The 25,745-nt window shown below is 47.0% G+C and overlaps 1 pseudogene; it reads left to right on the forward strand.

Moving 5' to 3' along the window:
* The window catches only part of LOC146341396 (olfactory receptor 10A4-like), a 31,523-nt pseudogene extending 12,545 nt beyond the window's left edge, over positions 1–18,978 (forward strand).
* The last annotated feature ends 6,767 nt before the right edge of the window (positions 18,979–25,745 follow it).

The raw sequence follows: 25,745 nt of genomic DNA on the forward strand, positions 1-25,745 counted from the left end.
AGCCGTACGCGCTTTTTTTTTTTTTAAGTCACCCGTGATAGGCTACGTGACGATTTACGTAGCCTATTATGGCTGACTTTGCAAATCTAGCCGTGATAGGCTACGTTAATCATCCTGTAGCCTATCACGGGGGCGTTTTTTTTTTTTTTACTTTTATTGGAATGGCGGCAGCGGCAGCCGGTCGAAAGACTGGCTGCCGCCTCTGCCCCTGTCGAAGACCTGACAAACCGCCGCCGGGACCCGCCGCCGGGAGGGACATTCGCGAAAGGTAAGTCCCGTCCCGGGGGGGGGGGTGGGGGGGGTGCGGAGAATTTCTCCCCGAAACTACTTTGGGGGCCGAACATGTTGGCACTCGGCCCCCCGAAGTTTCGGGGATAAATTCTCCCCCATCCCTACTTGGAGGCCTGCTACAGCTCCAATATATTTCCAAGGATTCTTTCAGCTCTCCTGACTAGTGACAGAAGGATTTCTTTCAGCAGCTGTCTCACACAATGTTTATCTCACTCTATGTTTCCTTGCGAGCTGCAGAATGTTGTTTGCTCTGTGTGATGTCTTATGACAGGTATCTAGCAATCTGTAAACCACTGCATTATTTAACAATCATGAAAACCTGGACTTGTATCCAATTAGCATCTGTTTCTTGGATCAATGGATTTGTAGCTTTGATTATATTCCATGCTTTCATGTTACAATTAACGTTTTGTGGCCTCAGTGAAATAGATGAATACTTTTGTGACTATTTCCCACTCCTAAAGCATTCTTGCAGTGATACCCGCTTGGTGGATATTACGAGTTTTATTGTGGCCTTCATATTCACAGTAGGGATGTACGAACGTCAGTTACCGTTTTGCGGAATCGTTCGCGAAGGGCGGGGAAGTGCTCCATCCCTCCCCCTGGAATCCTCGACGGGGGGGAGGTGCTCCATCCCTCCCCCCAGAAATCCTTACTGGCCGGCTCTGCTCCACAGGGATTCTGCAGAGCCACTGGCCGGATCCGCCAGCAGCCGGACATCTGGCCACTGGCTAGCAGGGACGCAAATGGCAGCGGCTGTAGCTGCCGCTGTTTGCGTCCCTGTATTCAGTCGTGATAGGCTGCATAAAGACTTACGTAGCCTATGACGTCTGGGTTAAAAAAAAACAAAACGCATACGCAAATGGTGGCGGCTATGGCCGCCGCCATTTTCATTCCTTATTTTTGGCCGTCTTAGTCTATGTAAATATTTACATAGACTGAGACGGCAAAAATAAGGGGGAACGCAAATAGCGTAGCAAGCGTCCAGCCAGGCAGCCGTGATAGGCTACGTAAGAATTTACATAGCCTATCACGGCTAACCCCCCACTCCCCCAAAAAAACAGTGTACGCAAATGGCAGTGGCTACGGCGGCTGCCATTTGCATTCCCTATTTTTCACCGATTTATCTTATGTAAATATTAGGGTTGGCGGAGAATTTCTCCCTGAAACTTCGGGGGGCCGAGCGCCAATGTGTTCGGCCCCCCGAACAAGTTTCGTGGAGAAATTCTCCGCACCCCCCCGCACCCCGCACCCCCCCCCGGGACGGGACTTACCTTTGCCGAATGTCCCTCCCAGCGGCGGCTCCAGCCGGCGGTTCGGCGGGTCTTCGTCCGGGGTGGGAGTGGCAGCCGGTCTTTCGACCGGCTGCCGCCGCCGCATCCATTCCTTCGACCGGCTGCCGCCGCCGCATCCATTCCAATAAAAGAAAAAAAAAAGGCCCCCGTGATAGGCTACGTGACGATTAACGTAGCCTATCATGGCTAGATTTGCAAAGTCAGCTGTGATAGGCTACGTAAATCGTCACATAGCCTATCATGGGGGCGTTTTCGTTTTTTTTTAAACTTTTTAGTTCGCGGCCGGGCGAGGCGAGGTGCCTCCTCCCCAGCCTGAATTTCAGCCGGGCGAGGCGGGAAGCCTCCCCCCCCAGCCTGAACTTCGCGGGGGGAGCAGCGAAGCGCCTCCCCCCCACCGCGAAAAGCTTCGAGGACAGGTAAGTGGGTTTCGTGCACCCCTAGTAAATATTTACGTAAGATAAAATGGCAAAAAAGGGGAACACAAATAGCGTAGGGGAACGCAAATAGCCTAGGCAACTAGCCTAAGTAAATAAAAAATATTTACGTAGGCTAGAATGGCAAAAAATAAAGGAACGCAAATAGCGCCCACTGCGCTATTTACATCCCCTTCTTTTTCGCCGTTTTATCCTATGTAAATATTTACATAAGATAAATCGGCGAAAAATAGGGAACGTAAATGGCGGCCTCTATGGCTGCTGCCATTTGCGTACACTGGGGTTTGGGGGGGGTTAGCCATGATAGTCTACGTAAATTCTTACGTAAGCCTATCACGGCTGCAAGGACGGCAATGGCGGTGGCAGCAGCCTGACCGTGGCCTGCCAGGAGACCAGCCACCGCCGCTGCCGAATCCGCTGCATCTGCCCCAGGTAAATGCCCTCCTGGGGGGATTCCGTGGGGGGGCGGGGGGGCAGGAGGCCATTCCGCGACAGATTCCGGGGGGCCGGATTCTTTAGAATCCTTTAGAATTTAGATTCTTTAGAATCTGCCCCCACTGGAATCCGTGGCGGAATTCTCTGCCATCCCTAGAAGACTTCCACATGAAGAACAGTTCTTGGGAATTCTGTCAAGGAAGTGTCCTGTTCTCCACATGGAAACTGAAATATATAGTAATGTGAGAGAATTGCAGAGAACCGCTCTGCTCAGCGGCTGCTCCCTGGAGCCGCCAGCCAGGGCCATCTGCAGCTGGAGTTCCGGCCATGGCCAGCTGCTGCAGCTGCAAATGGCGGCCACTGTAGAGGCCGCCATTTGCGTCCTACCAGGCTGCCGTGATAGGCTATGTAGGTATTTACGTAGCCTATCACAGCAAAGATCAGGGGCGCAAACGGCGGCCGCTATGCCATTTGCGCCCCTGCTCTTTGCCATGATAGGCTACGTAAATACTTACGTAGCCTATCACGGCAGCCTCGCAGGATGTAAATGGCAGCCGCTACACAATGTGTAAGGTTAGCCACAGTAACTGTTTTGTCACACCTTCTGGGGTTTCACTTATGACATCACAGCTGGGAATGTTACCTTGTTTAATAGTTTAATATGTTTTTAGGTGTTTAAATTATTTATGGTTTTATACTGTTTACATTGATTTTATCTGTATGCTGCCCTGAGATCTTAATGATATAGGGCGGGATAGAAATGTGATAGATAGATAGATAGATAGATAGATAGATAGATAGATAGATAGATAGATAGATAGATGTCACATGCTGTCAGCAACACTGGGGCACAAAGCAGTATTTGCATGTTCACACCATAGGAGAAAAGACAGAAGTATGGGTAAACAAGAGCCAACATTTATTAATTTATTCACAACAAGATATGCCCTCACCTGGCGCCAGCTTGTGTGGCTAAAAGGGGGGGGCATTGCGGGCGGGTGGGGTGACATGACGCAGGGGCCTTTGATTGGTGCACCCCAGTGGCACCACCATGCAAGGAGGGGCAGGCTGAGTTGCCTTAAACTCAGCCCCCTTCTCAAACTCAGCTCTCTGGCTCAACGCAGCTAGAGAGAACTACAGCCCTCCTTTCTCCTCGGTTCATGAAGAGGGACTTTGGCCTGCTGGAGAACGGCTTCGTCCTCGTTCCAGCCGCCTGGACCCAGCGTGCTTCTGCGCGCCAAAATCTTTGCTTGGTGATATTGTTCGCCTCCCTACCTCCTTCGCCGGCTCCTTTCCTCTCACCCGCCCGTCCGTTCGCTCTCCTTGTGTACTCGCTTTCCTGCCCGCTCGCCCGCCCGCCTGCTCGCTCGCTCACCCTGCCCGCACGTCCGCCCGCTTGCCTGACGGGCCCGCCAGCTGCCGGGCCGGCTCACGGCCCACCTGCCGGCCGGCCTGTCTACCCGGCCGCTGGCCTTGCCGGCCTCTTCCTCCTCGCCTTGCCGGCCTCCCTGAGGTGTTGCTCCCAGCGGGTGGCGTCAGCGGGCGGGTGAGCGCGGCGCCAGTGTTTGCTGGTGGCAGCGCTCCAAGCGACGGTCTGACTGCCCCCCCCACTGGTCAGCCGAGCCTGCCTGTTGGAGGGGCGCCTGGCTGCTGAGCCGAGTCGGGGCGTGTATATCACAGCCCGATTGGTCGGCTCCCATGGGCTTGGGATGTCTCCCCCTCCCACCCACACACAAACAAACAAACAAATAAAATAGGAGGAGCTGCGGCTCAGTGGTAGAGCACATGCTTGGCATGCGGAAGGCCCCAGGTTTAATCCCCAGCGTCTCCAGGTAGGGCTACGAAAGAATCCTGCCTGAAACTTTGAAGATCTGCTGCTGCCAGTCAGTGTCAACAATTCTGTGCTAGATGGACCCAGGGTCTGACTCAGTATAAGGCAGCTTCCTATGTTTGTATGAAAAGAAAGCTTTAATTAAATAAATAATAATATTAATATTAATAATAATAATAATTAAATTACAATTATTAAATATTTAATTAATAAAATTGCGTAACAGCGGCGACTGCCTGTTTGGTGCCTCCCGTGACAGGGTGCCCTCGGCTGTGGGCGCCCACGCTCAAACGCAGCTCCATCACCTTTGGCCCCTGGCTGCGCCTCTTGAAAATCTGATTTTCTACCTAAACGGTAGTGCAGCGCTCCCATCTTCATCCCCAGGCCTCTCTGTCTCGGTCTGGATCTCATACCCACAGATCTTAAGACTGTGGGGTGGCTGCCTATTGTCTGGGGTGCCCAGTGGCTTTATTAACTCTTTGATGGTGTCGAGAGCTCCTTAGAGGGCTCTCTCAGTCTAATCCAGTAGCCAAGTCCAGGCACAGACAAAGGGATTCTTTTCAAAGATTTATTCTTCCTTTGCAACTTAACAACTCTACAGGTATCAACTAGATCTGAGCAGCAGCATCCCTATGCCCTAAGTTGGATCAGTTGGTCCCGGTTTGAAAAGCAATTACTGGCAGACCCCTGAATATAAGGACTAGGGAGAATCCCTCCCCCTTTTCCCTTGGATCCTCGGGGCGCAGCCGTTGAGTGCGCGCCTTCGCTAAGTCTGCTATCTGTGCTCGGTCACTCCCTTGACTGCTAACTAAACCTAGGAATGTGGGGGGGAGGAAAATCCGTCAGCTGTTGGTCTTGGGAAAGAGGAGCGCGCTCCTCTCCCAGGAGTGACTGCTCTTCCTCAGCATTAGAACTACTCTGGGATTCTATGGGCTCAGTGTCCACCCTGACAGATAGCTTGCTTAATTCACCTCCTGCATCATGCCTCCTAAGAAGGGCCAGGGTGGTAAGAAAGGGAATGGGAGGGCCCCGCCCCCCCCTCCCCAAAGTCCGCTGCCAAGGCCCGATTCTGACTCTGATGTGGACGCAGACCCGGTACTGGCATCAATTTTTTCTCGTTTGGAAGCTGCTGGGCGTTCCTCGGGGATCCCTCCTCCTCCCCTGGCCAGGCACAAAAAATCCTCAGTGGTCCAGCACAAGCGAACATGACAGAAGACCCAACGCTCGTTGCTCCTTTCTATTTCAGATCGCCTGGACGCTATTGAGGCATCCACCTCCTCTTCATCGGCTCTTCCAGAAGGCTCACCGCCTTCAGCGGAGCTCCTCCCTTCTGCTGCCTCATCTTTCCTGGGCGCACAAGCAACAACCTTGGTTTTTTCCAGCTGGGGATCAGAGTGTGCCCACGATTGGTACAGCTTGTCTCTGGGTTCAGGGCACCCGGACGCCATTGAGGCCTCCATCTCACCTTCGCAGGTTCACCATGGCAGCACCCCACCACTGTAGGCAGTCCACCTTCCTGCGGCATCTCCGTCAGCAGTGATCCAAGCAACATCCTCCTCCTTGGGGTTTTGCCCAGGCAACACAGCACACCTGAAGGCGGTCCGCCCTCATGAGGCATCTCCATCAGGAGCAATGCAAGTGGTATCGCCTCCCTTGCTCCCGGGGACCCAGACACGGCTGCCCTGAATATGGGTGAGATGACTGCACCTCACCCCAGTTGTTCAGTCGGGTGACCCTTAGGGCTGTGGGGTTGCTGCCTTAGCTTACCTACCTGGGGGCGGCTGTCCCTCCCAATGTCATCTCCCTATATGACGCTCGGGCCTCCTGCAGCTCCGTCAGTCACACCCCAGTAACCCCAGCTGCTTAATGCATCATCTTACAGGGTTTTTTCCTGGATTAAGTAGGATCCCTCGCCTGCCCCCGCCCGTTTTGGACATCCACGTAAGGGGCATATCAGATCCCTACGCTAATCTGGCGAGTTGTATTGTCACCAGGGCTACTCCTTCACATAATGTCTTTCGCCTGAGGAGGTGTGCAAATGGCTTGTTTAGGCCTCTTGCAGGAGGGCCGCCATTGCCCTTCTCTGCGTAAGGACCTGTTTGACCAGGACCTTTCACTCCAATTTTGACTCCTTCCCAGCTGGGGTCGGCAACAGATCTGGCAGTGGCCACATTCACCAGGTGGTCTCCCGCACTGGCCCTCAGCCTATGGCGGGTCCACTGCTTCAGCGCTGCTATCTGTGCTGGGAGTAAAGCCCCAATGGGTACATGCTCCCAGGACACGTGCAGTTTTCATCGTGAATGCTCCCTTGTAGCAGTCAGAACTAGGGGTGCATGAATGTCCCTTACCTGTCCTCGAAGCTTTTCGCGGTGGGGGGGAGGCGCTTCGCTGCTCCCCCCGCAAAGTTCAGGCCGGGGGGGGAGGCTTCCCACCTCACCCAGCCGAAATTCAGGCCGGGGGGGAGGCTTCCCGCCTTGCCCGGCCAAAATTCAGGCCGGGGGGGAGGCTTCCCGCCTTGCCCGGCCAAAATTCAGGCCGGGGAGGAGGCGCCTCGCCTCGCCCGGCCGCAAACTAAAAAGTAAAAACAAAACAAAACAAACGCCCCCGTGATAGGCTACGTGACAATTGACATAGCCTATCACGGCTGACTTTGCAAATCTAGCCGTGATAGGCTACGTTAATCGTCACGTAGCCTATCACGGGGGCGTTTTTTTTTTTTCTTTTCTTGGAATGGCGGCGGTGGCAGCCGGTCGAAAGACCAGCTGCCGCTCCCGCCCCGGACGAAGACCCGCCAAACCACTGGCTGGACCCGCCGCCGGGAGGGACATTCACCAAAGGTAAGTCCCGTCCCAGGGGGGGGGTTGCGGGGGGCAGGGGGGGCGGAGAATTTCTCCCCAAAACTTGTTCGGGGGGCTGAACACGTTGGTGCTCGGCCCCCCGAAGTTTCGGGGAGAAATTCTCCACCATCCCTAGTCAGCACTCATGCACCTCTTGTCCAATGCTCGGGGAGGGTAGGGTCCCCTTGGTAAAGCCGAAGCAATAGGAAGCTCTGGATGGCCAATGCCTAGTAAGGTTGGCGCTGATACTCCGGCTTTAAGACACTACCCAACTGGGGGAACGCGTCTTAACTTGGAACACGGTTTATGCTAGGTTCTAAGGTCCCCTAGTATTTTTTTCTTTAGGTCAACATAGACCATCCCTACCTCGTAAGCAACATTTCTCCTCGCTAGGTATCGACAGGTTCAGGAAAGGTTAAAAATGCAGTACTGGCAGAAGGGGTTTAGCCCCCCCTTTTTTCCACACCCCGTTAGCTATTCTAGGGATCTCCATTCTCGAAATGGTGCCCAGGAAATCCTCTAGGGAGTTTATCCTGATTTGTAACCTCTCTTTCCTGAGGGGCAGTCAATTATCACGAGATCCCTGATCATCTCTGCTCAGTGTGTCACACCTCTTCGATGAGGCAGCTGTCTTTGTCTGGGATCCCAGCCACGGGTCCCTGATGGGCATGTGCTACATGGAGTCCAAAGATGGTGGTCATTGTTCTGACCTAACGCAAGTATTGCTTCCCCTTTTCTGTTACTTCAGTGCCCCTTAGCTCACAAAGGCTGAGGGCCTGTCTCCCACAGCAACATTCGGTGAAGCCAATCCGATACCCTTAGGTGTTATTCTCACCTCCCTCAGGACAATTTTCAGGTCCGTTAGGCACAGCTCCAAGTAGTTATACATCAGGCATGGCTACAACTTAGTAGGGCTTTAATGGCACCTCCTTTCGGAAGCGTGAGCCTCTCCTCAAAGCCGGACTGCGGACTCAAATGGTTCCGCCCCTACCCCAAGGGGTTTCAGATTTTTAGGGCAGGTCCAATCGTGCAGTGGGTAAAGGCCTGTAGAGTGGAGGCTGCCGCCCCCGCCAAGCACATTGAGGGATAACCTTATAGCCAAGTCAGTAACCCCCCCCTTCCTTATGACCACGTTATTCATTCTCCGTCCTCCCAAAATTGGAGGGTCATGTCATGTGTCAGTGTGTTCGCGCTCCAGAGTCAGTATTACAACATCTGGTTCTGGGTCCACCATGTGCCGGGTTAGGCAAACCCAATTGTCGATGCTTTGTCATGAAATTAGGTCAACATCTTCTGGGACTTAGCCCCGTGGGTGCTCCATTCCCAGATCCCATCCTTGCAGTACTATGGGAGATGGGATACTGAAGCCAGGCATGCCAGCCTGCATTCCATGGCTCTCCATACAGGAGCCGCCTGCGACAGAGCAGGGTGTGTGTGCTGGGCATTAGGCAAAACCTCAGCGATAGGATTCATGGCCCTTATCTATAGATCATTGGCCACAATTTCACGCCTCCGTAAGGAACAACAGACTATTTGGGACCATAAGTCACAAGCTGGCCATTTGGCCTTCCAGCCCACAAAGGTGGGTTTCACTGACTCCATGTCAGAATTTAGGTTTCGGCGTGCAAGATAGTGTTGGGCACAGATGTTTGCCTGCATTAGTAAATTAACCACCCTCTCTCTCCGGATACCCCTTTCGGGCTCCGGGGGTAATGGCCCTCCATTGGAGCTTTCCAATAAGACGTTTCCCTGTTTCACGTAGCAGCCCTAACAGAATGCAGGGTTGGTCTGGGCTCACAAGGCCGACTTGTCCCAGAGGGCCTTGATTTGCTGCAAGGTACAGGTCTGGCCCAAAGTAATCCATTTACATATTTGGTGATCAAATTGATCGGCATGGCAAGGGCACGGCAGTGGCCCACGGCCAAACGCAAGTCAACGGATTATGCTCTGGTGGCACCTTATGGGTTTTATGGCATGCCACGGGTCTGAGGAGGGGCCTCCGTTTTTATCACTTCAATGGTTTGCTGTTGACTTAAGGGCAATTGTGTAGTTTCCCTTAATGTGCTTATTCCTTAGTCCAGCAGACTCGTACGCCGGTACGGGTGCTCTTACATGGGAACGTTTTGATGTCTGGAGCTGCATGAAGAGCTCATATGTCTTCTTCAGGATTCAGCTTCTGTCATCCTGTCACATTAAGATCCAATGGCTCCATAAGATGTGGCATACGGTGGGAGTCCCCTCCTCACTCTGTCCCACCAAGTTTGTCAGTCTTCCTCCGCAGGTCCAGGTGCTGCACATTGGAGGGAATGACTTCGGCTGTAAGCCAGGTGAGGCCTTGGTTGAGATACAGGTGGTCTGGCATACCTGGCCGGAAGTAGCCTATTGCAGCCCTCACTGCTCCCATGGATCAATGGGAAGGAATGGAATGACGTTGCAAAGGCAGGGCATGTTGGAAAGTGCACAGAGAAATGGCTTATTGCCAGGTGAATGAGGTGATGGATGCACCACCCGCCAGGGAATTCTGTGGACATGGAGGGAGCGTTACAGGTAGGACGGTGTCTGCCTGTCTCATTTAGTGAATAACATATGTCTGTCTGATCTGCAAAGGGGCCTGCGGGAAGTTCTTCTGCGCAGGTGGGGGGAGTGTCACAAGTTCTAGGCTTGTGTCTCCTGTGGCGGCTAGGATGGGCAAAACAGGAAAGTAGGGATAGTGTGCATGCAGAGGCACCTTATGGTGACAGGTGACGCCTGAGGGCCCCCCGAACGGGTTGTGCGGCTCGGCGGGGGGATAAGGGTTGCCTGGGAGACCAACCCTACTCACTCACCCAGGTGTTTCGCAGCACCGGGTTGGGGGTGACACCGGAAGGTCTACCTCCCCCAGAAGGGGCAGTCCGGAGGGATGGCGAGATCACCGCCACCCCTCAGGCTGGGTATGTTTTCGCCCAAGAAGTGCCAGCTAGCCGCTGACACAGTTAGATGCCCGTCCTAGTTACCCCCTTTGCAGCTATTTCAATAAATGTGGCCCAATTTTCAACCCAAGCTTGTTGTCTGCGTCTTCTTTAACCCATCTCCGCTCGCAATGCCTCTAACAGGTGTTGGGTTTGTTAACTAGCTGCCTGGCAATTCCACTTACCTGCAGATAGTGCAAGTTAACCCAGCTCCTGAGTTCAGGTTCCTTTCCCAGTTGCCACATATTTCCAGGTGCAGAGGGAGGTCTGCATCACTGTCCCCACAACCCCACAGCACTATGTACAGGTCAGTCTCAGAGGGAAACCAAGGGAAGTATCAAAGGGAAACCAAGTCAAGAACGAGTCCCTGGGAGTCCTTCTAAAGGTGTCTCCAAGGACTCACCAAACCCATGCTTATGATGACTTACCTGGCACAACCAAACTGACGTGTGTTAACTATGACCCCCTCCCCAATGTCTGGTATCCCCTCCAAACACATGCCAAAGTTTTGTTCCAGTTTTGTGCCACAAACCCTGAGCTGTGTGCCACCGCCCATAAGTGTGCAATACTACATCAAATGCCAAAATGCTCAACTGCAGATGACATTGTAGCATAGACAAACCCCACCAAGCTTGGCTAACCTTTTTCCCATAAATAACCAGAAATCCTTACAGTGTGACCCTAGGAAGAGTGGGCAAGTACCAATGAAGATTAAAGAGTGATATGTGAGGTCACAGTGGGCTTACTAGCCACCCTTTGCTCCATCCCCATGCAAACATAACCCATATATCACACAGAGAGTACCCCATTCATACAAATGCTGCCTCCAGTCAGGGGCAGGTGGAGTATGAATGTGCTGGACAGCAAGAGTGATATCTGGTAAGTTACCTAGTGAACTACCTGCAATATGCTCCCATTGTTTAACTCCAGCCTTGACACCTGTCTTTAAGACAGTAATTAACATGCAAGGTCATCTTTTGTTAAAAGAATAAGAGACAGTAAGTAGGGCATTTGTTTCTGGCAAGCACAGCCATCATCTCCAAGAACCCTCTTTTATTATACGGGATGGAAGGCCAACTCAGTCTTTATCCTGTAGCAAATAGCACCATCTTTCTCCAGTGCCTTTGAGCAGTGTCTGACTGATCAGAGTTGTGATGTCACTGCCTTTCTCTGAAATATATAAGAAGCCTCAGGTTGGGGCAGTCCCAAGTCTCCCTCTTCCCAGGGGTGTGGGGCCATGCTGCTGAAATCACTAGGTGTCTCACCCCTCCAGGGGTATGGTGCAACACTTAGGGATGTCAGAGAATTCCGCAACGGATCTCGGTGAGGCCGAATGCCAGTGCATTCGGCCCCTTGAAATCCATCGCAGAAAAAAGCCCCTGCCCCCCCCCCATGAAAGGCACACGGGACGAAGTCCCCGCTGTCCCCACCCCACGAAAGGCGCATGAAATGGAGCACTTACCTGCTCCCATCTGCGCTGCTTTGCGAATGGCGGCCGTCCTGCGGCCACCATTCGCTTCTTCCTCTTCATAGCCGTGATAGGCTACGTAAATACTTACGTAGCCTATCACAGCTAATGCAGGGACACCATTTGCGTCCCTGTGGAGGCTGTGATAGGCTACGTAAGTATTTACATAGCCTATCACGACGGGGGGGGGAACCCAGCGAACGCAAATGGCGGCGGTTACTGCCATTTGAGTACCCTGGGTTTTTTTTCCCCCTGCCGTGATAGGCTATGTAAATATTTCCATAGCCTATCACTGCTCAATACAGGGACGCAATGGCGGCGGCTACGACAGCCGCTATTTGCATCCCTGCAGGGCTGCCCACTGGCTGGATCTCTGGCTGTGGGCGGCCAGAGCCAGCCGGCGGCTCCGCAACTTGGCAGCGGAGCGGAGCTGGCCAGGCAGGATTCTGGGGGGAGGGACGGAGCGCCTCCCCCCTGTCGAGGATTCTGGGGGGAGGGATGGAGCACCTCCCCCCCCCACGGATTGCCTGGCGCAGAGCCAGGTTGGTGTTTCTTACATCCCTAGCAACACTGCTTCTGAAATTACTCAAAATCTCCCCTCCCAGAGGAAAGGCTCATGCTGAAATTGCTGAAATCACTAAGCTCCTTGCTTGCCAGAGCAAGGTGCTAACAGTGGGTTACCCCTAGTCAAGGCTTTCTGCTTTCCTTCCTCTTCACCTGAGACCAGGAATTGCAGTGCACACTTGTTCCTGTTTGCAGGAAAGGGCTTCGGCCCAAGGAAAGGTATATTGCTTGTAGAGGTTCTTAGTTCAAATTGTAGCCTCCACCACCACCCCTGCCCCTGTGTGTGTGTGTGTGTTGTAACCATTCAGATGTTAAAACCTTTCTCCATATCTTTTTAGGGAACTTTTACAGTTTTATCATTTAAAACTTTTTGTGGTCTCTTTTCTTGTTGGATTATCCATTCCATGTCTAAAGGCCAAACCCCACACTGCCTAAAGGTATTTACAAGAGACCCAGAGGGTTTAAAGGCTAAAGGTATTTACAAGAGACCCAGAGGGTTTAAAGGCTGTTTGGTGAAGGCACCAAGGGAAAATAAAACATTCTGTCTGGTAGCAGCAGAAAGGTAATTGAAACGGAAGGGCAAACAGGAGTGGGGAACTCTATTTGGTCTCCCTTCTGCCAGGGTGCAGCCTGTCCCCTGATAAACTCCTGGGAATCATTCTTGTTCTCTTAGATAACCACACAGCTGGGAACTAGAAAAGACCATCATGCTTAAGTAGTCTAACCATATGTAAAATATAACACCAGTTTAATTTCTCAATGTGTTTTGGTATGTTTAGTTTCCCAGTCAAATGACAGATGGATGAGTTCAATAAATTGTCCTATGAAGATAAATATCTGTTTCTCTTGTGTAAGTAGACTTTTACTGGGAATCAAAAGCCAATGCATGACACCCCCACCCACCCATGTTCTCACATTCGATACCTTAATTCTACTTTTTATAAGAAACTATTTCCCAAGGTGATGATCACACCGCTCTTTCTGCCTCTTAATGACAAAAGTCCCTGAAGACTCATATCAGTATGCTTACAATCTACTTGCTCTTGAGGATGGAAGTTCTAGTAATACTGTAGGGTTTAAATAACTTATATGTAACTCTGCAGTTCTGGTAATTGGTGGTGGTGGGAGGGGGAGGAGTAAGTTCTGCACAGAAGGCCTAATGAGATACTTCCATCTTAATGAAGTGCACAGGAAAACATGCTAACACCGGATGTCAGAATAGGTACATATTTTAGGCATATATAAGGAATGTTATTGACTAGTAAAATAAAACTGATGGAGATGATGAGAAGGAAATGGTCTTACACTCCCCCCCTTGTCTCACTAATAATAATAATAATAATAACAACAACAACAACAACAACAACAATCATATGAAATGGAGCCATGACACGTGTTCCTACTGAATAACCTTACTAAAAAGGTAACTTTTTATTGTTTCCCTTCCTTGCTTTATACTAGTTGTCTACCTGGTCAGTTTCCATCTTGGAAGCAGTATTATGTTATAAAATAAGGAGTAATCATTAAAATGAAGCAAATTACTGTCCTGTGAAATTACATTTCTGTGTTAGATGTTCATCAGTTTGAAATAGTTTATTGAGTTTTGAGGGTGTCTAGAGATGAAGGATGAGACAGACATTTTATGTGTAACAAGTGTGCAACAAAATGTTGCAGTATAGAGTATTAATGTTCAAGATTATCACCTAGGGTAAACAACACAGTGCCTGGGAGCACCAGTGTGTCCCCAGACACCTTCATTGGTGCCCACCAAGACATCATACTCCTCCCAATTAATATTTTAAAATATTTGGCAACCATTTTATGGTTGTACCCAGGACAGTTTCTCAAATTTCCAAATGTGTCCATGGGCCTTACCCCTGTTCAAGCCAATCCATTCTACCACCACCACCCAATAACAGTCAGTCAGCATTCTCTGACTATTGATCAAGATCAATCTTCACTGGACTGTTTTGGGGTTTTCCTGTTTTAAGTGTGTTTATTTATTTTTTTTTAATACTCCTGAAAAAGTTAGGGTTACCCCAAGCCTGCTGATACCTCCCTCTTATGTGTGGGTGGTACCATTTCAGCTACATAAGGACCAGTACTTGGAAAATGGAGATTGCTTTGGTATGTATGATGAAAGTAGCTCAAACACACATCTAAGTATCCTAGGCAGTTTTCTCAAACAGTTTTTTTTCTGTGTCTGAATTCAAATGACTTCTAACCATTTACAGCACAATCCTATGCATACTCAGAAGAAGTAAGTCCCATTGAGTCCAATGAGGCTTACTCCCAGGTAGGTGGGTATAGGATTTTAGTGTTAAGATGTTACATCTGATTCACCCATAGAATATCAACCTTGCTGCACAAAGTACTGATAAAGCCTTGTTTATACTTTGAATATACAATTGCAGTGTTAATGTTTTTATATTTTATAGAAGCCACCTTGAACTGTTAATATAAAAGCAGGGTACTATGGACATTAAAATTAAACTAAATGAAATTTTGGTTGAGTGTGTTTTAAAAATATGAGCTTGAACAGAAATCATAATTATTAAAATAATAGAAGATGAAGAACATTATCTTGAGAGAAGGACAGAAGAGTTATATCTGCTTGATCTAACAGATAGGGGAGTGAGTGTGTATGTGACTGCATTCTGTTGATACAGAACATTGCAATCCTAAACACAGTTACTAGGGATTAAGCTCCATTGAGACTATGGCAAATAGCCGTGGCAGAAAAATTGACATACCAATTGAAACAAACCAAAGGCAAAGTCAAAACATCTGACTTTTATAAAATAGGGCAGGATTTTATTTCATATAGTGATCAGGGACAAACACAGCAGTATTTTTCTAAGCCTTTCCTCGGACTATGGAAAGGAGACAAAGGGCACAATCCTATGGGGACAGACGGCTGCCTCCAAACCTGGAAGCAACCACCTATCCAATGCAGGGCAGGAGAAGCGCAGAAGGGGTCATCCCCTTTGTGCTTCTCCTGCCCTGCATTTGAGGCTAGACAGCCAATTTCAGCTGTCTAGCCATGGGAAGGTGGAGCTGGGGAGGAGGCTTCCAGACAACACATAGGATGTGTCATACCGGCATTTCCACCTTCCCTGCCCCAGAATGCCCCATTTTGGCCGCCCCGCTCTCCTCTTCTGAGTGTGGAGCATAAGGCCCATTCTGCGCTGCCTACGAGGCAGCATGGGGGGGGGGAGTCAGTTCTCCAGGAACTGACCTTGGAGCACGGGCTCCATGGTCGGTTTCCGGAAGCCCACATATCCTATGGCTATCTAGCCAATGACTAGCAGATGGAGGATTGCTCCCTAACTATAATTTGATATAGTGAAGAAAATCTTCAAGAAGCCTATGGATTCCACCTATATCTTGGTCTGTAAAGGAAAGGGGGAAAATATACATATATGTTAAATGTACCACCCTCTGTCAATAATTAGATTTAAATTCAATTTATTTCCTTTTATCTATTCTTTCCTTTCCTTTCTTTTTTTCTTTTTGTTGGTTTGTTCAATCTTGATCTGGGAAAACTAGTAAAATCTTAAAAAAAAAAATCCATTGAGCACAATGGAACTAACTTCAGAGTAAACATATTTAGCACGTGCAATGTTAAATAAGACTATGGCTATAAGAGCTAACCTATCTATGATTAAACCGGGTGAAGATCCAAAAAAAAAAAGATCTGTAAGTACTGATGGTTGTAAAAACCTAGATTAATATCTCTAAAAAAGATGAGGGGGCAAAGAAACTCATTATTTCCAAGGGAAATAGTGATTAAGAGATCAGTCCTATGTCCGCTAGACAGCGTCTGGGGGAGATAGGATTTTTCAGTTTCCCAGCTCCAAAACTGGGAATTTTTCAGTTTCCCAGCTCCAAAACTGGGAATTTTTCAGTTTCCCAGCTCCAAAACTGGGAATTTTTCAGTTTCCCAGCTCCAAAACTGGGAATTTTTCAGTTTCCCAGCTCTGAGCTCACAGAGAGTGCTACAAGCTCATGGCTGGGAAACCGTGCTCCCGCCCCCTCAGAGCTCCCATGGAGAGAACTGTGCCACCACGTCCATGCTTGTAACATGGAGCATAGAGGGGTCAAAACAGGGCATTTCTGGGGGTGGGGATGGGAGGCCTCCAGCCCCGTTCCTGCTCCCTCCCTGAAGCTGCACATAGATGTGAAAAAGTCTCCTCCATGATGCTTCCACTCTGCATTGGATAGGTGATCGCCTCCAACTTCAGGGGAGGTAGGTTGGAGTTGCCCATCTGTCTCTATAGGATTGCTCCCTAAATGTATGTAATATATTTTCTTGTTTTTAATGCAGTACTTCAGCGGAGGTTGGAAGCACCTGTCTGTGCCCTAAACTTATGATTTTTTTTCTTATTTTTAATGCAGTACTTCACTTGTGGCCAGGAAAATCCCCTCCCTTTTCATCCCCCTCCCCCTTGTCTGGGATGGTAATATTTGCCATAAATGCAGATTTTTAAAAATTCAATATCCAAACCACTATGTACGCTGCTTTTTTTGTGTTTTTTTGAGGTTAGCCATGATAGGCTATGTAAATTCTTACGTAGCCTATCATGGCTGCAAGGATGGCAATGGCAGCGGCAGCAGCCCTGCCGCGGCTGACCAGGAGACCAGCCTCCAGAGCCACCGCCGCTGCTGGAACCGCCGCCGGAACCGCCGCCACCACCGAATCCGCTGCATCCGCCCCAGGTAAGTGCCGTCCCGGCGGGATTCTGTGGGGGGGTGGGGGGGCAGGAGGCCATTCCGCCAAGGTTTCCGGGGGGCCGGATTCTCCGTGGCGGAATTCTCCACCATCCCTAATATATATATTCTTTGCTTTACAGTGAACATTGGTAGAGAGAGTAGTAGTTAAAAAAAATGTGATAGAGTAGTGGTTAAAAAGTATGAACTGGGGAATTTTGAGTTTGAATCTTGGTTCAGCCATGTGTTCATTGCATTCTATTTATAATTTACTTATTTACAATATTTATATGTTGTTCGACATCCAATAAAATTCCCAAGTGGTGAACAGAAAAAAGAGGAAAAAAGAATCAAAATACAGAATTAAGCCTTTAAAATCAAATTATGCCAATAAGACTCTAGCTGGCTAGTCAGGGAAGGCTTGGATATATAGGATGGATGGATAGATAGATAGATAGATAGATAGATGATAGATGATAGATAGATAGATAGATAGATAGATAGATAGATAGATTCAGCCTTACATGTTTATTGGAAGGTTTACTGAAATAATGTATATGAAGTAGTTCAAAAATCTAAATTGCTCTATGAATGATGATGATGGTGATGACCACATTATCAGTGGTCTTGTGAAATCTATTTGTGGTTTCTTCAAAATTCCATATATGTTCTATTCAAGAAGGACCCACCAAATTGAAATTTTACATCTGAGATGTGCTGACCTCTTCCTAAGACATTTTTTGCAAATGTTTATCAAAATATCCCATTTTCCACTTGTTGAAACATATTGGAAGCTTCATCTGAGCAAGAACTTCCAAACCCACTCACTCCAAAGTGTAGCTAGGTGAATGCAAAACAGAAATGTCATCAGGTAGGGTGCTTTCTGTGATGTATGTATTATCATGCTTGTATAATCACAGGACCAGACATTTCTGGAAAGCCATCATATTGTGAACTCCTATCCACTTAGGAAAGTTTTGTGCAAATCTCCTCCTCACACAGTTTAAGCTGAAAAACACCTTCAGAGTATATCACAATGGGAAAGGAAGAATGAAGAAATTTGTTAACCACTTAAACAAGTGACCCATGACTAGGGAATGTGGGAGGGTAGTCTTAGGACAGCAGCAGTTTAACACTAATGAGTATACATATTTTCTCAGTGACAAGCAAGTTAATGTTGGCCAAATAATCAAAAGAGTTGAATCCAGAATCATTGTGGCTATTAACTATTTATTTCATATAGTTATGAAATATAACTATATATTTATATATTAACTATATATTAACTATATATTAACTATTTACATTGTTAATGTATGTTATGCTATTTCAGAATTGAACTGCTTCCATATATATGTGATGCTGGGAAACCAGACAGAGGTTACAGAATGTATTCTCCTGGGATTCAGAGAATTCTTTGAAGTACAGTCATTTCTCTTCTGGGCGTTTCTAATTATTTACTTTGTGACAATGACTGGAAACATCCTAATTGTTGTGCTTGTTGTCCTTGATTGGCACCTTCATACCCCCATGTACTTCTTCCTAGGGAACCTTTCCTTCTTGGAGACGTGCTAGAGCTCTAATATATTTCCAAAGATGCTTTCAGCTCTTTTGACTGGGGACAGAAGGATTTATTTCCATTGCTGCTTCTTTCAATGGTATGTCTTTGGATCCTCGGAAGCTACAGAGTGCTGTTTACTCTGTGTGATGTCATATGATAGGTATCTAGCAATTTGTAAACCATTGCATTATGGAATAATCATGAAAACCTGGACTTGCATCCACTTAGCAGCTGCATCTTGGATCAATGGATTTGCTGTATTTTTATATTACCCAGTTTGATGTTACAGATACTTTTTTGTGGCCCCAATGAAATAAATCATTACGTTTGTGACTATTACCCTCTCCTAAAACTTTCCTGCAGTGACATCAGCTTGCTGGAAATTTTAGGTTACATGGTAACGATCATATTCACTTTTCCTCATTTTCTTCTCACCCTGACATCTTATGTATACATAATTGCTACCATCTTGAAAATTCCCTTGACCACTGGGAGGCAAAAGGCCATTTCCACATGCTCCTCTCACTTGGTTGTGGTTTCCATTTTCTATGGCTCTCTAATGATTGTATATATGTTACCGGAGACTGGAGGACAGTGTGACTAGGGGTGGATGAAAGTCACTTACCTGTCATCGAAGCTTGTTCGTGGTGGGGGGGAGGTGCTTCGTTGCTCCCCCGCGAAGTTCAGGCCGGGGGGGGAGGCTTCCCGCCTCGCCTGGCCGAAATTCAGGCCGGGGGGGGAGGCTTCCCGCCTCACCCGGCCGAAATTCAGGCCGGGGAGGAGGCTTCCCGCCTCGCCCGGCCGCGAACTCCAAAGTTACAAAAAAAAACCAACGCCCCCGTGATAGGCTACGTGACGAATGACGATTAACGTAGCCTATCACGGCTAGATCTGCAAAGTCAGCCGTGATAGGCTACGTTAATCGTCACGTAGCCTATCACGGGTGACTTAAAAAAAAAAAAAAGCGCGTATGCTAATGGCGGCCCCCATAGGGAGCCGCCATTCGCGTTCCTTATTTGGTCGCTGTAGTCTACGTAAATCTTTATGTAGACTACGGCGAAAATAAGGGCAACGCTATTTGCATTGCCCTTATTTTTGCCGTAGTCTACGTAAACATTTACGTAGACTACAGCGACCAAATAAGGAATGGGAATGGCGGCTCCCTATGGGGGCCGCCATTATCCGTACATGCTTTTTTTTTTTTAAAGTCACCCGTGATAGGCTACGTGACGATTTACGTAGCCTATCACGGCTGACTTTTCAGATCTAGCCGTGATAGGCTACGTTAATCGTCACGTAGCCTATCACGGGGGCGTTTTTGTTTTTTTTTCTTTTCTTGGAATGGCAGCGGCTAAAACACCGGCTGCCGCTCCCGCCCCGCACGAACACCCGCCGAACCACCGGCTGGACCCGCCGCCGGGAGGGACATTCGGCAAAGGTAAGTCCCATCCTGGGGGGGGGGGTGCGGGGGGTGGGGGGTGTCGAGAATTTCTCCCCGAAACTTGTTCGGGGGGCTGAACACGATGGTGCACGGTCCCCCGAAGTTTCGGGGACAAATTCTCAGCCATCCCTAAGTGTGACATGGACAAATATTCATCTTTATTGTACACAGTGCTCCCTCCTTTAACCAACCTTTTTATATACAGCCTGAGAAATAAAGAGGTCAAAAATGCCCTGAGAAATAATATTGCTAGCCTTCTGAAGCACAAACAAACCCCATACAACTAATTAATATGGTTAATAAGTTCTGTTAATGGGGTTCCATCTTAACTAGCACAGCATCTACAAATAATAATAATAATAATAATAATAATAATAATAATAATAATAATAATAATAGCAGCAGCAGCAGCAGCAACAACAACCAGTAAAAAGAATTCAGTATAGAGGATTGGAATATTTTGCTACAGAATAAGAAAGTCTTAAGAGAGCCAATGAACTACTGTTTTATATCCCACTGCTTTGTTGTTCAGTCGTTCAGTCATGTCCGACTCTTCGTGACCCCATGGACCATAGCACGCCAGGCCTTCCTGTCCTGCGCTCTCTCCCGGAGCGTGCTCAAGTTCATATTCATTGCATCCGTGATGCTATCTAGCCATCTCATCCTCTGCCGACCCCTTCTCCTTTTGCCTTCAGTCTTTCCCAGCATCAGGGTCTTTTCCAGGGAGTTTTCTCTTCGCATTAGGTGGCCAAAATATTGGAGCTTCAGCTTCAGTATCTGTCCTTCCAATGAGCACTCAGGGTTGATTTCCTTTAGGATGGACTGATTTGACCTCCTTGCAGTCCAGGGGACTCGTAAGAGTCTTCTCCAGCACCACAGTTCGAAAGCATCAATTCTTCGGCGCTCAGCCTTCCTTATAGTCCAGCTCTCACAGCCATACATTACTACTGGGAAAACCATAGCTTTGATTAGACGGACCTTTGTCGGCAAGGTGATGTCTCTGCTTCTTACTATGCTGTCTCGGTGTGCCATAGCTTTCCTCCCAAGGAGCAAGCGTCTTTTAATTTCATGGCTACAGTCACCGTCTGCGGTGATCTTGGAGCCCAAGAAAGTAAAATCTGTCACTGCTTCCATTTCTTCCCCTTCTATATGCCAGGAAGTGATGGGGCCAGATGCCATGATCTTCGTTTTTTTAATGTTGAGTTTCAAACCAGCTTTTGCACTCTCCTCTTTCACCCTCAACAAGAGGCTCTTAAGATCCTCTTCGCTTTCTGCCATTAGGGTGGTATCGTCTGCATATCGGAGGTTGTTGATAATTCTCCCAATCTTAATTCCGACCTCTGATTCATCCAACCCGGCATTTCTCATGATGTACTCTGCATATAAGTTAAATAAGCAGGGTGACAATATGCAGCCTTGTCGTACTCCTTTCCCAATTTTGAACAAATCGGTTGTTCCATGTCTGGTTCTTACTGTTGCTTCTTGACCCTCGTACAGGTTTCTCAGGAGACAGGTAAGGTGGTCTGGTACTCCCATCACTTTAAGAATTTGCCAGAGTTTGTTGTGATCCACACAATCAAAGGCTTTAGCGTAGTCAATGAAGCAGAAATAGACGTTTTTCTGGAATTCTCTTGCTTTCTCCATGATGCAGCGAATGTTGGCGATTTGATCTCTAGTTCCTCTGCCTCTTCGAAACCCAGCTTGTACTTCCGGTAGTTCTCGGTTCGCATACTGCTGAAGCCTAGCTTGTAGGATTTTGAGCATCACCTTGCTGGCATGTGAAATGAGTGCAATGGTGCGGTAGTTTGAACACTCTTTGGCATTGCCCTTCTTTGGAATTGGAATGTAAACTGACCTTTTCCAGTCTTGTGGCCACTGTTGAGTGTTCCAGATTTGTTGGCATATTGAATGCAGCACTTTAACAGCATCATCTTTTAGGATTTTAAATAGCTCAGCTGGAATACTGTCATCTCTGCTAGCTTTGTTGTTACTAATGCTTCCTAAGGCCCACTTGACTTCACTCTCTAGGATGTCTGGCTTAAGTTCAGTGACCGCACTATCATGGCTATCAGGGACATTCAGATCTTTCCTGTATAGTTCTTCTGTGTATTCTTGCCATCTCTTCTTAATCTCATCTGCTTCTGTTAGGTCCCTGCCTTCTTTGTCCTTGATCATGCCCGTCTTTGCACAAAACGTTCCCTTGAGATCTCCAATTTTCTTGAAGAGATCTCTAGTCTTTCCCATTCTGTTGTTTTCCTCGATTTCTTTGCATTGTTCATTTAAGAAGGCCTTCTTGTCTCTCCTTGCTATTCTCTGGAACTCTGCATTCAGTTGGGTATATCTTCCCCTTTCTCCCTTGCTTTTCGCTTCCCTTCTTCTAATCCCACTGTTAGTCTGTGGAAATTAAGGGGGTGCACAGAGTACTCACAGATAGTTGGCCATTCAAGTTCTGATGAGACACAGACCAGCTTAGCTTCAGCACCTTGCTGTGTCAGAAACATTCTGGCCATGTTGTGGGACTGTGAGTAATCCAGTCTGAGTATAAGACATGGACTGTACATGTGGAGGATTTCAGTGGGCTTAATAGGGCCCTGCCCCTCCACACCCCTTATCCCACCTATAAACATGCACACGAATAATCAATAGCAGATGAGGGCCATTGCCATGAATGTCAAGTTACTCATGCTGTAGTACACAAATAATGTATACGGCCGCAGATGGAGAGCTGGGTGTGAATTGGTTTTCAAGCTCTTTCTATGTGTATGGCCAGGTACTCACATAGGTAGTTGGGGTGTAGATAATGGAAAGTAGGGCTGTGCTGGAATCCTGCAGAAGCAGGTACTGTCCCTGTACTCACACTGGAGCTATGTTTACAGTAATTATTTGTGCACACCCTAAGAAATTATTCCCAGAATCCATCCTTGTCTTTAAACAGTGAAGGAATGTCTTTTTTGTCAAGCTGTTCAATGTGGAATTGGTAATGGTTATGTATTTGGTTCACGTTAATCTCTAAAACCCATTAAAGTGACATGTTATAAGTGTATAGATACCTTCTGTAAGAAACTGGAACAGTTTGTTAAATAAATTGCAGTGTATCACCATGTGTGTGTTTTTTTCCCTTATCTTTTGATACATGAAGCATCTCTAACTAATCCCATCTCACTTCCTGCTTATGCCTTCATCCTAAAACATAAGATGAACCATGCTAGATCAGACCAGAAGCCTACCATGTCCAGCACTGTATTCCCACAGTGGCCAATCAGATGCCTCTGGGAAGCCCACAAGTGGGACATGAATGCAATAGCACCCCCCCCTCATTTTCCCCAGCAACTAGCATACAGGGTCATACTACCTCTGACAGTGGAGGTAATATACTGTATGGCCATCATGAGCAGGTGACATTGATAGCCTTATATCCTCCATGAATTTGCCTAGTCCCCCTTTAAAGACATCCAAGTTGGGCACCATCACCACACCTTGTGGTAGTGAATTCCATAGTTTAACTATGCCCTGTGTGAAGAAGTACTTCTTTTTATCTGTCCTGAACCACCCACCATTCAGCTTCACTGGATGACCCTGGTGTTGTTGTGCCAAAAATCATTTCCACATTTCTCCCACAACTTCAGCGGAGTTGGCAGAATGTCACTTGGTACACCATCTGAGCTGAAGCAACTACCTCTTCCCAAACCTAAGATTCCTACAGTTTTTTAACCCAGTAGGTGTGGCAGCCACAAAAATAAACCATTGTTGTTCATTTTCAGAGCTCAGCAATAAAGTTGGTGTAACTAAGCAGACATCTAATTGGGTTTACCAAGTGATTCCCTGGAATGTTGGAGTGAGAAGATGTGTTAGGCCTCTCAAAGGACTGAGGAATGTCATATGCTCTGTGGGCTTGGAAAGATGCATGATGTTGTTACATTTCATTTGTTGTACTGAACTCCTCTTACTCCCTATCGAATACATTATCGTTTGTTTTTTTTAAATATATTCTATCCCTGGTGGCTAAACAGTTCACCTTTGTTTATCTCTTATTAAAACCAACATCCTGGAAAGCTCACATTTTCATACTTCTAGCCAATCTATCCTTTGAAGATGACAGCAGTTCTCTGAATACTGAATAGTGTATGATTTAAAGGTGTTTCTAACTTGGCTGTTCCGATAATTAGGCAGTAGAATTGAACTTCTGGTGCTTTATTATGCTTAAATACAAAGCCAGAACAGAGAATTTCATATTAATAAAATGTACAGTGCAAAACCATCCTACACAAGGCATCATAATTCACAATTGACACACGTTCTTAGCCATTCATGTCCTAGTACTGAGAGACACAATACACTGAATCAGATGAGGCGAAGAAAATGATCTGAGAATTGTTTCATCTGTCATCATAAAATATCTCAACAGTGAATATCAGCAATTGAACGGTAACTATTTATTTCTATATAAACTTTCTTTGTCAATACTGTCTGCCTTGTCAGTTCCTCAGAAAAAACGAATTGAAACAAAAAGACTAGCCTATAAAATAAAGACTCCTCACAAAATAAACATCCAGAGCTCTAGACATGTTAGTCTGTTACAGGAAAAACAAACAGCTTGTGGCACCTTGATGACTAGCATTTAATATGGCAGAAGCTTTCATGGGCTACAGTCTGTTTCTTCAATGCATTTGAAAAAAAAATTTCATGGCTAAACTCCAGTGAAATAAGTGAGCATGTTTGAAGTGTATTTGTGATATTTGCTTGTATCTGGAGGAACAGAAACACTTACCTTCCTGTGTACAGTTATTAATGAAATATAATTTGGAATGTCAATTATGCTGAGTGTTGAACTTGAGTCACGTGTGTTTAAGAAAGATGAGTTTAAAATGTAATGACAGTAACTAGACAAATTGCAGACATTAAAAAATTATCATAAGAAAAAATAAAGACATTAATAATTTATCGTAAGAAAAGATGTTAACAGATTGCGGTCTTCTTCGGGCACTATTTACTATATTGTTCCTAGTATGCCACACCAGAGAAGAAATTCATCTCAAGTCTTATTAAAGATATGTCAAATACAACGACCAAGCCAGAATCATGTTTCAGAATCACCATTGGAGGAAACTTCTCAGAATCCCTCTCATAGTGCTGTACTGGGATGATGCCCTTGCTCGTCTATGAAGCTCAATGGGTTCCCTTGGACAAGTCATTCTCACAGTCTAATCTGTCTCCCAGGGTTGTTGTGAGGATAAAGTGGGAGAATGCAGAGCCTAGCCCTTTGAGCTTTCTCAGAGCTAGCCTAGCCCTTTAAGACCTAAGTTTGCCATGTCCATTATCCTATCAAGTGGTAAGGAGAACTTTTTCACAAATACACATGTGTAAGAAAAAGTGGTAGAATGGATGGTAAAACAGCTGTCTGCAGCCAACTTTCAGTTATTGTGTTTTGGATGAAGGATGGAGTGAAAATGTGATTGACTAATAAATTAATCCAACAGATTAATAGAGCATAATTTGTTCTAGTATCATGACCTTCCATGTAATGGGTATAACCTATCATGATTAAACTTAGGAAAAACAATCCAGATCAGTGTTCTTCATTTAAAGATGTACAAACCAGCATTAATATCCATTGGAAAGATGTAGGAGAAAAAATAAAGTCACATTCATTTCCAATTTTAATTGGTTAAATTTATGAAGGATAATTTCTAATTTTTAATCTGGTACCTCAGTTAGAACCATGAAGATTTTCCCTTCATCCTAATATCTTGTGTTACATCCCCCTCCCTCCTTCCCCTGGGCACCAGAAGTTGCCGCATTTGGCCAAAACTCAATGGATGGATTCCAAAGCAAGCAGAAATTCTAGTTTCTGTGCATAAACATGTTATATATTCCAATGTCTTGGTAATGAACACATGCTATAAATGCATTATGTCTGAGGTAATTGTGAT

This window comes from Heloderma suspectum, chromosome 6 (genome assembly GCF_057233095.1).
Source record: "Heloderma suspectum isolate Gila_16-S chromosome 6, 16-S_ref, whole genome shotgun sequence".
In the NCBI taxonomy this organism is placed as follows: Eukaryota; Metazoa; Chordata; class Lepidosauria; order Squamata; family Helodermatidae; genus Heloderma; species Heloderma suspectum.